Here is a 15,763-nt window from a genome sequence, read left to right as displayed (position 1 = left end):
ATGCTATGGGGATTGTGACTTGGTCCATCCCGAATGATATTTTTTACTACATTTTTGATTGAGACATATACTTTATTATTGTGAATAGGGCTTGTTGCCATGCTTGGGGCCTTGTGCCAACCTGTAAAACCCTTAGGGGATTTTTGACTAGTTTTCCTCACTTATTTTGTTAAAGAATTTATATCCTCAGTCATGTTTCCAATTGCTTAAGAATGATATGAACCAGATTTTTGAAATGTTAATCATAAATAGAAAGAGATATGAGGGCTGAGATCCCGACCGTACATTATGCCCGAGAGGCTGTGATTTTTAAATGACTGAGAGGGGTCGAGGACCCAATAGTGAGGATATTTTATATGATATGGATCGGGCTGCGCGCCGCAGTAGATATATATATTATACATATTATAGATCGGGTTGCGCGCCGCAACAACAACTTATATGGATCGGGCTGCACGCTGCAGTAATTATATAGTTCTTGGGCTGAAGGAACCCCTTTGGAGTCTGCATACCCCCAGTGAGCGCAGTCGACTATTATTATTATGGATCGGGCTGTACGCCACAGCGATATACGGATCGGGCTACACGTCGCAGCGGTATATATATATTTTGATTCGGTTATCGTGAGAAGTATATGAAAATTGAGAACTGAGGATAAGAACGAATAAATGAACTGAAAGGCTTGAGGAGCTGATTCATACTGATTATATCTGTTTTACCTGGTTTAAAGAATTTCACATGATTTCCTCATTCACTGTTGCTTAAATGATTTTACTATTTTGATATAGAACTGCTTAGTGCCTTTACGTGATTTCACACTGTCAGCCATTATTTATTGTTATTACTCACTGGGTCGGAGTACTCATATTACTCCCTGCACCTCGCATGCAGTTGCAGGTATTTATTCACCCGGTAGCGGGTATTGGCTGTGTGAAGGCAAAGTTGTAGAGGTTTTAGCGAGGTGACTGCCAGCGTTCGCAGCACCACTTTCTTTCTATGTTATTCATTATTCTTGTTCAGTGTATTTCTAGACTGTAAAGTGGAAATTTCATTCTTATAGATGCTCTTGACTTGTGACACCCGGTTTGGGCTGTGTCGGGATGGTTCCTGCTGTTGTTAACGTTAAAATTTCCGCAATTTATGAGTATCATATTACATGTTATTACGGTTATGATGATTAACTATTTAAAAGAGGTGTTCCATTTTGGTCTGGCTGGCCTTGTCTTCACGAGAGGCGCCATCACGACCGGGTTCAGGGATTGGGTCGTGACAGTTATATTCCGTTGTTTAAATATTATTTCTTTGTAATTGTTAAAGAGAATAAAATTGGTAAAAAGGTAGATGGTTCAATAATTGGCTTGCCTAGATCACATTAGTAGGCGCCATCACAACTCCCGAGGTGCGAAATCCGGGTAGCGACAAAGCAAAAGAAAAAGCAGAAACACAAAAGCTTTGATAAATACATGAAGACATATAGACGAAAATAATTAAGGTTTGAACCATATTTTGTTCGAAGTATCAAAAAACCCCGGATTTCAGGGTAAGTAAAATCAGCGTAGAAAACAAAAGGGAAACTATAATAGAGATAGAAATACATAGATTTAGTTAGTCTTTAAGAAATCAAAAACCCTAAATTTTAGGGTAAATAGAATCGATTAGAAATAGTAAAGAAAATATGAACGTAGAGGTAGATATACTGAAACATTAAAGTAAAAATACAAAGAAAGAAAAAATATTTTAGATCTAGAAAGATCTGGAGCTCTAGTTTTAGGGTAAGTAAAAGATTCGACTAAAATGAACGAATTTGTGAGTAATGGAGCAAATATAGATGGAAAATAATCATAAAACACACAGAAATCAGACCAAATCTGGTCTGAAGCAAAATCTTAAGCCCTTACTGAAAGACACGAAAATATTCGTACTCACAGATGTTAAGATGAACACAGGCGGAAATAATCAACATATAAGAGATTTTGAACCAAATCTGGTTCGAATCTCTTGAGATCAACTTGCCATTTGGGGCGAACCGGTTTGAGTGACATAAAAAATGAGTAGCTGGCAAGGAGGTAAGGCCAGATATGGTAAGGAATCAAAAGATGATTCCATTTTTGGGTAGGAATCACAGGAGGATGGTGACGACGTTAGGGTTTGATGAAGAGAGAAGGGGAGGAGATGAGAGACTACTGAGGCGATGGGTTTGGGTGAAATGAGATAGTGTTTAGGTTTGGGTGAAATGAGATAGGGTTTGGGGGAGGGGGTTTGATAATAAGATAGGGTTTGGGGGGGTTGATATATTAAAAGAGGTTGGGGAATTTTGGATATCTAGGGGGACGGGTTTAATTAGACGAGTTATGGGTATTGGGTAGTTGGTTAGGGTATTGGGTTATTGGGCTGATGTGTATAATTGGGCTAGGTCCGAAATTAGTTAATTAAAAGGGTTAGATTTTAAATACCTAATTAATTTAATAAAATATTTTATAAATGATAAAAATATTTGTGCATGAAAATAATTTAAAATAATTACTTAATGTTATAAAAATATAAAAAGTCATTTTTCGTGTAAATAGTATAATTATGCATATATGGGCTATTATTGCAAAGTTATTTCAATTATAGCCTAAATATACAAATATAACTATGCATAAAATTATTAAATCTTAATATAAATATAAATAATAAAAAATCAAGCGATAAATTATTATAAAATTATTTGTGATGCAATTAGTAATTATTTTGATAATAAAATACTAGAATAAATTAATTAAAATCTCTTTAAAATTACAGAAAATTATGGAAAAATACTGGTTGATGTTCATGCACTATATTGAAAGTATATATGCATTTTTAAAAATATATGAGAGAAAAGTTGGGTATCAACAATTGGTGCATATTCGTGGGAGGCTTATTTATATTTCGGCTAGCACATTATGTAGATTTGTGGATGCCCCTGATGTTCCATATAGTCTGTTGTGTGACTTTATTGACTGACCTCTTACACAGATATTAGACACATACTGGGTGGTGTTAATACGATTGCGGTGTGGACACGAGACAAGAGATATAACACCCTTCTTCTTTGTCTAAAGTAAAGTTTACAAAAATTGCTAAAGTGTGGTTGCGCTTGGTGAACACAAAACTACTTTCGTATAATCATGATTCTATTATTGTTTGAAAGAGAGTATGTCTATTGTATTTCTTGATGAAAGGGTGACTGGTGAATGCGGGCTAGTTGATACATAGTCAGATGGCACAATCTAGAAAGGGCACACTTTCTAGGATATTCTTTGTGAATCTACTTACGCATTATTTGCGTAAAGAGCAAGTTGATGAGGAGCTCAAGTTTGACATGTTGATTCCAACAACATCTCGAGCTACCGACATTGCAGTTATCCGTGGGCTAGATAAGGAAAATGGTACGGCATTGACTACAGTAGAGCGTCAGGCTCGCGATGAGAGCGTCCTGGCTCATTTGTATGGGATGATGGATTTGCAGTTAAGGATTGGGGGTAGGCCTGCTACTTCAGAGGAGAGGACTCAGTTGACTAAGCGGTTCCCACTCACGATACCTGCACAATGACTGGTTGGTTTAGCTGTTGGCCAGGGTGTGCTACAAAAGGAAGATATCAACATTCTAGAGCATTCGGTGCAGGGCGACGAGGAGAAGGCTGCTCCAGTAGTTGAAGCCACTAGTGAGGATCTGGGTGACGACGTTGATTATTGGGATGAGGCTGACCGAGCCTTCTTCGATGAGGGACATCGTCCCGAAGATTAATCAGGGAGTTCTTATTCACCCTTTCTACTTTAATTATGCAATGGGACACTACATATTTTAAGTATGGGGTGTGTAACTCTCATTTTGCAAAGTAGTAATAGATTAGTCACCTTATTAGCTTCTTATATTTTTAACTTCGAGCTTTTTATATTTTTAATTTTTAGCTTCTTATATTTTAAATTTCTAGCTTCTTATATTTTTAATTTCTAGCTTATTATTTTCTTTATTGTTAGCTTCTTGTTTTATTATTTTAGGATACTCTAGAATAATATTGAGTAATGTAGTAGTTTTTTTTTATTTTCGAAAAAAATAAGTAGAAAAATATAGATAGGACTTTTCCCAATGATGGATCTCCTTGATAGTTTTCTTGAGGGATTTAAGTCTAAATAAAAAAATAAAAAAATAAAAAAATTAGAAAATAGAAAAAAATATAAAAACATGTCTTTATTTTTCTTAGGTAGTAATAATCCCCCGTGATTTTTTTCGTGCCTCAGTTCTTTTTCATGGGATGTAACTTGAACCGGAGAGTAGATATATATATATATATATATATATATATATATATATATATATATATATTACTTTTAGAGTAGTATGTAGGAAATAAAGGAGAGGAAATATATATATATATATATATATATATATATATATATATATATTACTTTTAGAGTAGTATGTAGGAAATAAAGGAGAGGAAATGATGTAATTCTCACTTTTGACTTTTTTGATATACTTAGGTTCTGGCATGTGTTACACCTTCCCTTAGCTTCAAATATATGATGATGCCTTAGTAAAATTGAATGGCATGTGATATAACTCCCGTGTCTCAGTTGCTTCACTTGTGTTCACTTTGTGCTTTATGCTTATTATATCTCTTGGCTTTGTGGATACTTGTTTGATTGAGAGTCCGAATGAAACCGTCCTTAGGGAGTCATGTGACATGTGTGAAGTGGGTTCTTTGTATAGTCCATGTTATTGCATTTGAGTCTAGAACTTGTCCGGAATATGAATTGAATCGAAATTCTAGGTGTTGCTTGATTTAAAAAGTGATGTTAGGCTTTCTTTGATTTTTTTAAGCTTTATTGCCTATCACAAATAAAATCATCCCTAGTTACCATTTTGAGCCTATAAGCCTTTCTTTTGGCACCCGCGTTAGAAGCCTATCCCTGTTTATTCTTAATTCAATCATTTTGATCCTTAGACCTCTTAAAGCACTTGAATTGTAAAGAAAATGCTAGAAAGAAGTAATGAGGAAACTTGGGGTAGATTTTGAGTGGAGCCAATAGAAGGAAGAAATGTGCACTTGTGCTGTAAATAAAAATCCATTAGCTACAAGGCAAAACAAAAGAAAAAAATGAATAAATAAAAATTTCTTATTTTTGCTACTAGATGTGATCTGAAGCAGTGCGTAAAGAAGAAGGAAAAATATTCTGGGGTGAGCTTTCTTATGATGATTGAAGTGGATTGAAGTGGATTGAAGGAATGTTGCGCTTAAAGTTGAATACGTAATGTTTTAAAGTGCTTAGGAGGGTTATCCACTATATCCTACCCATCCCTTAGCCCACATTACAACTATAATAAAGTTCTAATTTATTTCGGTCCGAACAGGCCTACATTAGTAGAGATTTACATAATAGGTAAGCCTATGGTACCTTTTTCATGCATGTGACTTATTTGAGAGAGTGAGTGATTTTTCTTCATATGTGTGAGTCCTTAAATTATATTCGATCATGTGATTTAGATGTGTGGACTTCTTACTCTTTTGTCATGGTTTCACAAAGGTGTAACATTATTAGACCTCTCTGTTAGATTAAATATTCAAGCCTCGAGTGCATTGTGACATTGAGTTAGTTTCGAGGCTAGGATTGTTATAATTATGTTGTTCATGTGTTAGGATGTTTTGAAATTGGGCATAAGTATGGGAAGTGTATTGTGACAACATATGCTATATCTTAATTTTTACTATCAACCATGGTCGTATGTATAGTGTGCTGTGAATGCGTGGTTTGTAAGGTCCTTGAAGAGGAAGTGTTTGGTTGGTTGACTCGAGGGCGAGCAACATTTAAGTGTGGGGTGTTGATGTCGTGCTATAATTCTATAAATTGTGACATTATTTACCCTACTTGCTTGTTGTTTGGATGCTAATTTTTACGACAATTGAGCTTAATAGAACTTATTTCACGTGTAGAAATGATTGTACATGAATTGGAGAAAACTTGTAAGAAGTGTTAACTCAGAGCTACATAATGGAGTAATAAAAAAAGATGTGCAAGGTAATGAAAAGTCATGGCCATAGACAGTGCAAAGCCTTGTCCAGGACACTGTCCTAGGGGCCCCAAACAATGCCTCTTGCAGAAACATTGACGCCCCAAACAGGGCCTCGCGCAAAAATATTGGTGCCCCAGACAGTGCCTCGCGCCGACGATGCTATACGAGCTAATTTTAATTTCTCACTAGTTTTGGACATGTAGACTTCGGCCCCAATCCATAAATATCTTTTAAAGTTAGTTTTTGAAGGGTTAGACATCATTAGATAGGCAAGAGGATATGAAACATTTTGGAAGCACGAATCACTCGAGTTTTTCTCTCCGTTTTACTTTAATTATAGTTTACTACTTTTAGATATTACTATGATTATTTACATAGTTATGAGTAGCTAAACCTGCCATCTAAGGTTGATGGAACCATATGTTGGATGTGATGACCCAAAAGGTCATTACTTATTTTAGAAATAAATTCTGCATTTCGAGGCTTTAAAACCTCCTTTTTGTCTCACCTCGATTTGTGCGCGCAGTCCGGGCGTGTATCCGGAAAGTTATTATGTGAAAATCTGTGAAAAATAATAAATTTTACTTTTAAAATGAATTTAAGTTGACTTCGGTCAACATTTTAGATAAACGGATCCGGACCCGTGATTTGACGGTCCCCGAGGGTCAGTAGAAAAATATGGGACTTGGGCGTATGCCCCGAATCGAATTCCGAGGTACCAAGCCCGAGAAATAAATTTTTGAAGAAAATTGTTTAACTGAAATTTTAAGAGTTTTTGGAAACTTGAATGTATTGGAATTTGGTGGTATCGGGCCTGTATTTTGGTTTCGGAGTCCGGTACAGGTCTTATATGGTTTTTAAGTCGATCCTTTAAAATTTGGTAAGAAACGGAGGTCATATGACGTGATTCGGAACTTTAGTTGTAAAATTTGAAACTTTGAAAGTTCATGAGATTTTTCTTTGATTTTATGCTAAATTCATAGTTATTGATGTTATTTTGATGATTTGATAACACAAGCAAGTCCATATGATATTTTTAAACATGCGTGCATGTTTGGTTTGGAGCCCCGAGGGCTCGAGTGAGTTTTGGATAGCCACGGAGTATTTTGAACTTAGGAAAAACTGTTGTGTGTTGCAAGTCTGCAGGCTTCGCAATTGCGAGCTTCGCATTTGTGAAGATTGGGCTGGCAGGCCTTGGTTGCAAATGTGACCTTTCCTCGCAATTGCGATGTCGCAAATGCGACAGGCCCCTCGCAATTGCGAAGGTGACAGGAACTGCCCAGGGTCGCAAATGCGACGTATACTTTACATTTGCAAAGTTAGCAGGTTTTGACGGGGTTTGCAATTGTGAACCCTGGTCTCAATTGCGACATCTGCAACCTGCAAAATCATAACTTAGTCGAAAATCTTTCATTTTTCAAACCTTTTCAAAACCTAAACACCGTTGGGTGATTTTTGAAAGACAACTACTCTTCCAAATCGATTGTAAGTCATTTTTAACTCCTTTTCATTAATCTTTAACATCTTTTCACATGATTTCAACTCAAAATCAAGGGTTTCATGGGGAAAATTGGGTGTTTTGGGTAGAACTTAGGTTTTTCAAATTTTGGAGATTTGGACCTCGATTTGAGGTCCGATTTCAAAACAAATTATATATTTGAGTTCATGGGTGAATGGATAATCGGGTTTTAGTTCGAACCTCGAGTTTTGACCATGTGGGCCCGGGGTCTATTTTTGACTTTTTGGGAAAATCTTCATAAAACATGTTTTCATGCATTAAAATTGATTCATTTAGCATTTATTGATATCTTTAAGTAAATTGTGGCTAGATCCAAGCAAGTTGGTGGTGGAAACAAGAGGTAAAGCGGTAGTTGAGACTTGAATTCTATTTGTGGCATCGAGGTAAGTGTTTGGTCTAACCTTAGCTTGAGGGATTAGGAGTTGTGTCTTATTTGCTATGTGTTAATTATGGAGTACGATGTATAGGTATGACGACGAGTATCTATACAACGGTGTCAAGCATTCCCGTGGGTCTAGTATTGTAATTGTTGTGACTCCGTTGAGATTTATTCGTGCTTAATATGATGACTATCTTTGTTGGTTCCCTTGCCGGAATATTACTGTTTATGATATTGTCTCCCTTGCCGGGATGTTATTGTTTATGATATTGTTTCCCTTGCCTTTATGTTATTGTTCATGATATTGTTTCCCTTGCCGGGATGTCATTGGTAATGCTATTGTCTCTGTCACACCTCTTTTTTACCCACACCCCGTAAAGGGTATAAATATAAGGGAGTTTTTCCAATTAAAGGACAATCGAAACGGGATTGTTTATTTATTAAAAATCAGAGTCGCCACTTGGGATAATTTAGGGTGTCCCAAGTCACCAGTTTAAAATCCCGAATCGAGGAAGTTTGACTCTATTATCGGTCTGCGAACACAGAAATCTGAGTAAGGAATTCTGTTAATCCGGAAGAAGGTATTAGGCATTCCTGAGTTCCGTGGTTCTAGCACGGTCGCTTTGATCATACTTGGCTTATTAAAATTATTTTATTACTGATTTTAGATCGTATGTGCATTTATCCTTTACCGCTTTTAAATCACTTGAATATTCGTAATTAAAGAATTGAGTTACGCGTACATATACTCTTTTCCTATGGCGCGTCAAAAATCATGTCACATGAACGTGTCCATAATTAATAACGCTTTGTTTATTTATTTAAGAAAAATTGGTTGAAGTTGTGCGAACGCATCCCTCGAGTTACCTTTAGAATTTGCAATCATGTCACGCGGATGTGTCCACAATCACAATGGTATATTAAACGGGCCTAAAGCAAACTACGCACATTTGTTATTTATATCTAAATCATAAGAAATTAGTAGAGGGCCATGCATTTAAGAACTTGAACTAACTATGGAGGGCTACTATTATAACTCTCATAATATGACTCACTTCGAAATCACCTTAATAATCCAGTTAATTTATTAAAAGACAACTTGAACTTCTGGTTTAATTTCAAACCAAATTACTTTGCAATTTGCAAGCTAAAGGATTATTAGGAGCGGAACCCACGTTTGATTGTTAAAAGAATTTAGCCTAGCTATGTGCCTAACAACCAATTGCCAATAGTTTGAACATGACATGGGAATGTAATTGGGCTCAACATAAAGCCCATATCAAAAGAAGAGCCTGCAGCTAAAAGAAAAGTTCAGTAACTAGACTAACGATATTAAGCTTATGCAATATATGATAAAATAACTCCCATTTACAAACAACCCTGCACTCATGCTCAAACGGTTCTGATTTCCCAAATGAATTTAACAGTCCCAAGCTAAAAGTAAACAATATAATCATTGGGGAAATAGGCTCCCGATATCACAGAGTTAAATCACAAGTCTAAAGCAAACATCATTCATGCATTCGAATACTGATGACAGGGAGGCAGAATTCAAGTACTGACTTTAACATGGTAAATACAATCCAAAAATAGTTCTCAAGAAGTTGCATTGAGCTTTAAAGTTTTTCAACAGAACTCCCAGCATCAAACACTTAATGCTTTCACCCCTGTTGTTCACAAGCCAAACAATAGACTCTGAAGCCATTTGAACCGAGAATATGATAAATAACCATAAAATTAACCTGGAATCAAACGCTACCATGCAACTCACGTATTGTTCAACTAAGTCAAATCCATATCTCAACAGCCCAAGGTTAAATACAAAGGCAGGAAATCAAAGATTAAACTATGGAACGATTAAAAAATACTATGAATCTGGAAGTAACACTATGCAATTCAAAGAAAGACAACTAGATTATAAACAAAGAATTTGATGTCTTGCTTTGAACATCCATTTTCATTTCATACTTCAAACTTTCTTTGAATCTAGTATAGTCCAAGAATATGTACCTGATGGCAGCAATCAAACAAGGAAAAATAGGTGAGAGAGCTAGAAGAAGCAACAACAGCAGAACCAATTTTCAGATAGAAAAATGATGTGCAACAGTCCGGAATCCAGTTTCAATCGAGCAATAACCACAGAGAACTTCAAACCAAACTTTTAAAACCCAAATTCAGTCCATTTTTTCCCCAGATGAGTCAGAAAGTGAGAACCTCAGAAATCACAAAAGAATTTTAATGGAACAGTGATTTTTATGTAATTTAGCTGTTTTTGATTTTTTCTGAATTTTTCTCCTCTTATCTGAACTCTGCCTTGAATGACAAGGAAGAGATGCCTTTATAGGCAAGCAAATAGGGCAGACCCAAGGAGATACGTTTTTGCCATTCAGTCCCTTTTTAGTTTCCATTTTAGCTTAAACACCTCTAATTTGAATTCAATTTTTGCTGAGTAGTCCCCTCCCCAGCTTCTTAGAAGCTTCCCGGACAGTTACAAATAGATTCCCTCACTAAGACTACCCAAACTAACCCCCATACCCCTGTTATTTACCTTAAACCCCAAATGAGTCATGGGTCGAATTGACCAGGCGATTTAATCAAGTGAACGGGCTGCCCTTCCTTTATAGATGAGTCAGACCCAAAGCCCAAATAGCTAAATGAACCCAACTAAATTGGTAACAAAAAAAATAACACACAAACGATTTCTTAAAATTGAACTGGTTGATTGATTAACCAGCACAAACAAACAAGGAATTAACTAACCCAATTAATAGACCAGAATAAACTAATTAAACTAAACTAATGAGGCCAACATAAAACGGAAGAAAATTAGAGGCTTGACTATAACCTTAATAAAACTCAACAAATCAAGAACACACATATTTTTTAAAAGGACTTGAAAGAAAAATAGAGGGAACAAAAAACAATTCAAAACATCGGCAGATAGGTCAAGCCTTCAAACAGAGAAAAGGAGAAGAAAAGAAGAGGGATGAAAAGGTGAACTAAAACATAATTGGTCATGCAGAGGGATAGAAACTCACCAATCGAACTCGAAATCGGACAGGCACCAAGAACTAAGCCAAACTTATGTCGATCATTTGTTCTTTGTCAAGAACAACAGAGCGACATCTGTTTCGCCGAGTCCGAATCTCAAAGCTTGATAGAACAACACTTCCCGAACATGCATGCTACCAGGATTGGCAAAAAAAAAGATTTTGAGCTTTTGGGGAAGACCTCAGATTCAAGATTCGCGGAGCTTCGGGCAGATTCGAAGGAAATTGATCCAGGATTTAGAAAGAGGGGAGTGAGGGGGCCATGGGGTGTTGTTTTAGTGGCGTTTGGAGGTGGCGCCGCCACCGGACGGTGGTGGATTTAGGGGCGGCTCAGCTAGGTTTAGGTTTGGGTTCCTCTGATAGGGGTGTTGGAACGATGAAATGAAGGGGGGGTAGGGGCGTTAGGACATATATATATCAAGTAAGGGCTCAGTTCCCAGCCGTCTGATTATATGGGATCAACGGCTGAGATTGGACTCCAGAAAACGACATTGTATGGTACTGGGGGGTTTGGACCGGGTGAGGCATGGATTTGGGCCGGCTATTGTGGCGATTCGTTTGGACTGGGGACAATTAAATGGGTTTTAGCCCAGATTTTCCTATTCATTATTTCCTTCTTTTTTCCAATTCATTTTTCTTTAAAAATTATTTTTCTTCTTTCCAAAATTAAAATTAAAACCTAAATTAAATCCTAAACCAAATTATCCTACCACATTAAATTAATTAACCCTAATAATTTCTACTACAAATAATTAAAAACCAAATTAAAGGAAAAACTACCAAAATTTCAAATTAAAATTAAAAGTGCAAAATAAACTATTTTTGTGATTTTTTCCTATTTTTATAAAATAATTTGTCAATTAATCCTAAAAATATAAAATTAAATCCTAAATGCAAATGAAACATATTTTTTGTAATTTTCAAGAATTAAATAAAATAAAAATGCACAGACAAATGCAAATAACTAACAGAAAATGCCATGAAATCCGACAAAATTGCAAACACTGAAAGAAATTATTTTGTTTTGAATTTGTTGGAGTATTTCATATAGGGCAAAAATCACGTGCTCTTAGCTTCCCCTCTTTGCTCGGAAACACGAAGAGTTTTTGTGCAAAGATAAGTGAGTGGATACGAGCGATTTTTGCCCGTTTGAATACTCCGCGTGAAGCATTTTTGAAAGATTTGACCGCACCCCGCTTCTGAGGTTGCCTACATATCCTTGGCTAAAAAGGAATCAGGTCAGTGTAGTTCGGAAAGTTTTGGCAGCTGGGACCACCACGAAGCTGGGCTTCCACTGTTGTTGTTGTTGTTGTTGCTGCTGCTTACAGAACCTCCTTATTACACCATGATGAAATAAAGGAAGCTAGACTAGACTATGATCTATGGATTACAAAAGTCCTATCTATATCTTCAAGCTTGCTCTTGCGTTTCTTGTTGCCTTGTTATCCTCCATTCTCTCGGAAATATTCGTTTGTTGCCATCTTGAATTGTAAACTGAGATGTTTTCCCCTTCTTCAGGTGGGTGCCTGACTACTGAACTTGATATGTATTCCCTGCTCTCCAGGCGGGCTCCTGGCTGCTAACTTGAAATGTATTCCCTGCTCTCCAGGCGGGCTCCTGACTTCAACATAGACAAAACAAGGAAAATTTTCTACCCCAGTTTAGTGGCTGGGCACAAATGTAAGTGTAAAATGGACCACATTATCAAATATCGATAAGAACTTGAAAGCTAAAACTTGAATTGTACTCCTTTGTTCTCCAAGCAGGATCCTGATTGCTGGCTTAAAAGTATTCCCTGCTCTCCAGGCGGGCTCCTGACTGCTGACTTGAAATGTATTCCCTGCTCTCCAGGCGGGCTCCTGACTTCAACATAGACAAAACAAAGAATTTGAAAGCTAAAATTTAAATTGTACTCCCTTGTTCTCCAGGCGGGCTCCTGACTGCTGTGCTTGAAAGTATTCCCTGCTCTCCAGGCGGGCTCCTGACTGCTAAACTTGAATGTATTCCCTGCTCTCCAGGCGGGCTCCTGACTTCAACATAGACAAAACAAAGAAAATTTTCTGCCCCAGTTTGGTGGCTGGGGACAGATGTGATTGTAAAACTAAATCATATTACCAAGTATTACTAAGGATTTGAAAGCTAGGTCCCATTATTCAGGGGGTCCTGACAACTCTTAACTAAACAACAATTAAAATCTAAGTTATATCTTCTACAGGTGTGACTTCTGCTAAATCTTGCTATCTAATAGGATCTTTAAACTACTCTCCATTATCTAGGAGGGTCCTGAAAATCAAAAGTCCAATTTATCTTAAGGGTGACAACTTTCATGTCTGAATTATACTACCCTACAACAGAGTTTACGCTAAATGTTGTTATCTAATCAAAATCCTAAAGCTAAGTCCCATTATTCATGAGGGTCCTGGAAACTCCTAATTGAATCCTATCTCGAACATGCAAACTTCTAAGCTAACTTATATTTTTTTGGGATACATTTATGCTAGATTATGCTATTTCTGAACTTTAAACTAGGTCTCATTTTCCAGGAAGGTCCTGAAAATCAAGAATCAAACCTATTTGGTGACTGCCTTTCTCCACGGAGGGTTTCTCCGAAACAACCAAAATTTTCTGCCCCTGTTTCAATCAAAGAAAATTTGTCAGTTTAAAATGGTGGCTAACCGACGACATTCTTGCTGAAGATCTTTCCGCTGCATTGTTTTGTTCTGACTGGCTTCCCTGAACTGGCCTTGAACCGTTTTGATCTTCTGACTTTTACCCCCCATGACCTTCGACGAATCGAGTGTTCTATACCCATGCTGTTGTTTTACCTCTAACCTTTTATTTGAACCTTTGCATCTCCCATGACATTACCAATCCATTCCACCGATGGAACTTCCGGTGATTCCTTGTACCCTTCTCTTACATCATGTTATCCTTAGTATGCTTTGTAATTTTGGAAGTTGGTAGTGAGCTTTGAGATACTTTTCACTTGATTTGAACAAGAATGACATTGAAACATCTTTAGATAAATACCCAAAAGAAAATGAAATGCAATGACTTTGCGGGTTAAGGATAAGAAGAATCCAAAACCAGATGACTACTACGAAAGGAAAAAGAAAAGGAACTTATCTAAGTGAAACAGCTGATACCAATGATCACGACATGCATTTCGGATTAATCGGCCCAATCTGTCCAACTAATCAACTTTCAGTTGTCGTACTTCGTTGCCCCAGAATTTCCATGACCTGATTACTTTACCTCAAACCTTGACCTTGTTCATCCTGCGGTGCCTTGAAAGGTTTTCACCAGCAGACCTCTTTCATTCGTTCATCTCTCAACTCATTTTTGCCTTACGGCGCCCGTGAGAGTTTTCACCAATAAGACTCTCTCATTTTAATTTCTCTCAACTCCCGTCGCCTTACGGTGCCCGCGAGGGTTTTCACCAGTAAGACTCTCTCATTTTTATTTTTCCTGCTTGAACCAGAGTGCTGCCCCTGACATGAATTACATTTACCTGCTCGACTTAGCATTTCTCAAAGACTGATCAGAATGTCTTTCTTTGGACCGTAATGTGGGCTTTTGGACAGGGTTAGAAGGAAAGGGTATAAAAGGCTCAAAGAGATTCAAATGGGTTAAAGTTACAACTTTCGGAATCAGGTTTCTCACAACAAACACAACTTCTGCCCCAGTTTCTTGCTTGGGGACTTTTGGATTTTTATTTTGATGAGACCGAACCGTGAGGCTGCCTACGTATCCTTAAAAGGAATCAGGTCGAACGTAGTTCATGTCGTAGAAATTACTTTGTTGTTGTGATTTTTATTTTCTCTCTTTCTTGTCTTTCTCTCTTTTTCTTTTGTTGTTCTTTTTTTTTCTTTCCTCGTTTTTTCTTTTTGCTTTTCTCTTTTCTTTTCTTTTCTTTCTCATTCTTCTCTCTTTTCATTTTTCTTCTCCTTTTCCTTTCTTGTTGATTCTTTCTTTTTCTTTTCACTTACTTATCCTCCGCACTTGCGTTTCTGAATTGTGTCGTTGATCCCGAAAGAGGGGTGTGAAAGAAAATAAATAAGGCTCAAAAGGGATGACAAGGGATAGAGTGTTTAGATAGTAAAACAAAATGCCTTCGTCATTTCAATCTTCAAAATATGTCAAATACAAACAAGTACAATCAAAGAAAGAAATTATACATAGTATCTTTTGACTGCATCGGAATGGATAGCCATTTCTACACATTTGCCCTCTATATCTGTCAAATACAATGCACCATTGGACAACACTCTAGTTACAACAAATGGCCCCTGCCAATTTGGGGCGAACTTTCCTTTTGCTTCAGCCTGATGAGGCAAGATACGCCTCAACACTAATTGACCAACTTCAAACTTCTGTAGACGTACCTTCTTGTTATATGCTCTCGCCATTCTTTGTTGCTACAATTGGCCGTGACACACTTCTGCCAATCTCTTTTCATCAATCAGACTTAATTGCTCCAAGCGGGTTTTGACCCATTCAACGTCATCAATTTCTGCCTCAGCGACAATCCGAAGGGATGGGATTTCCATTTCTACGGGTATTACTGCCTCCGTGCCATACACCAACAAATAAGGGGTGGCTCCTACTGAAGTACGGACAGTAGTGCGATAGCCCAGCAATGCAAACGGCAACTTCTCGTGCCACTGCCTAGAACCTTGCACCATTTTTTGAAGTATCTTCTTTATATTCTTGTTGGCTTCCTCGACTGCTCCATTCGCCTTAGGGCGATATGGGGTGGAATTGCGATGTATAAT

The sequence above is a fragment of the Nicotiana tabacum genome, chromosome 8 (genome assembly GCF_000715075.1).
Source record: "Nicotiana tabacum cultivar K326 chromosome 8, ASM71507v2, whole genome shotgun sequence".
NCBI lineage: Eukaryota > Viridiplantae > Streptophyta > Magnoliopsida > Solanales > Solanaceae > Nicotiana > Nicotiana tabacum.
Note: the sequence above shows the minus strand (reverse complement) of the source record.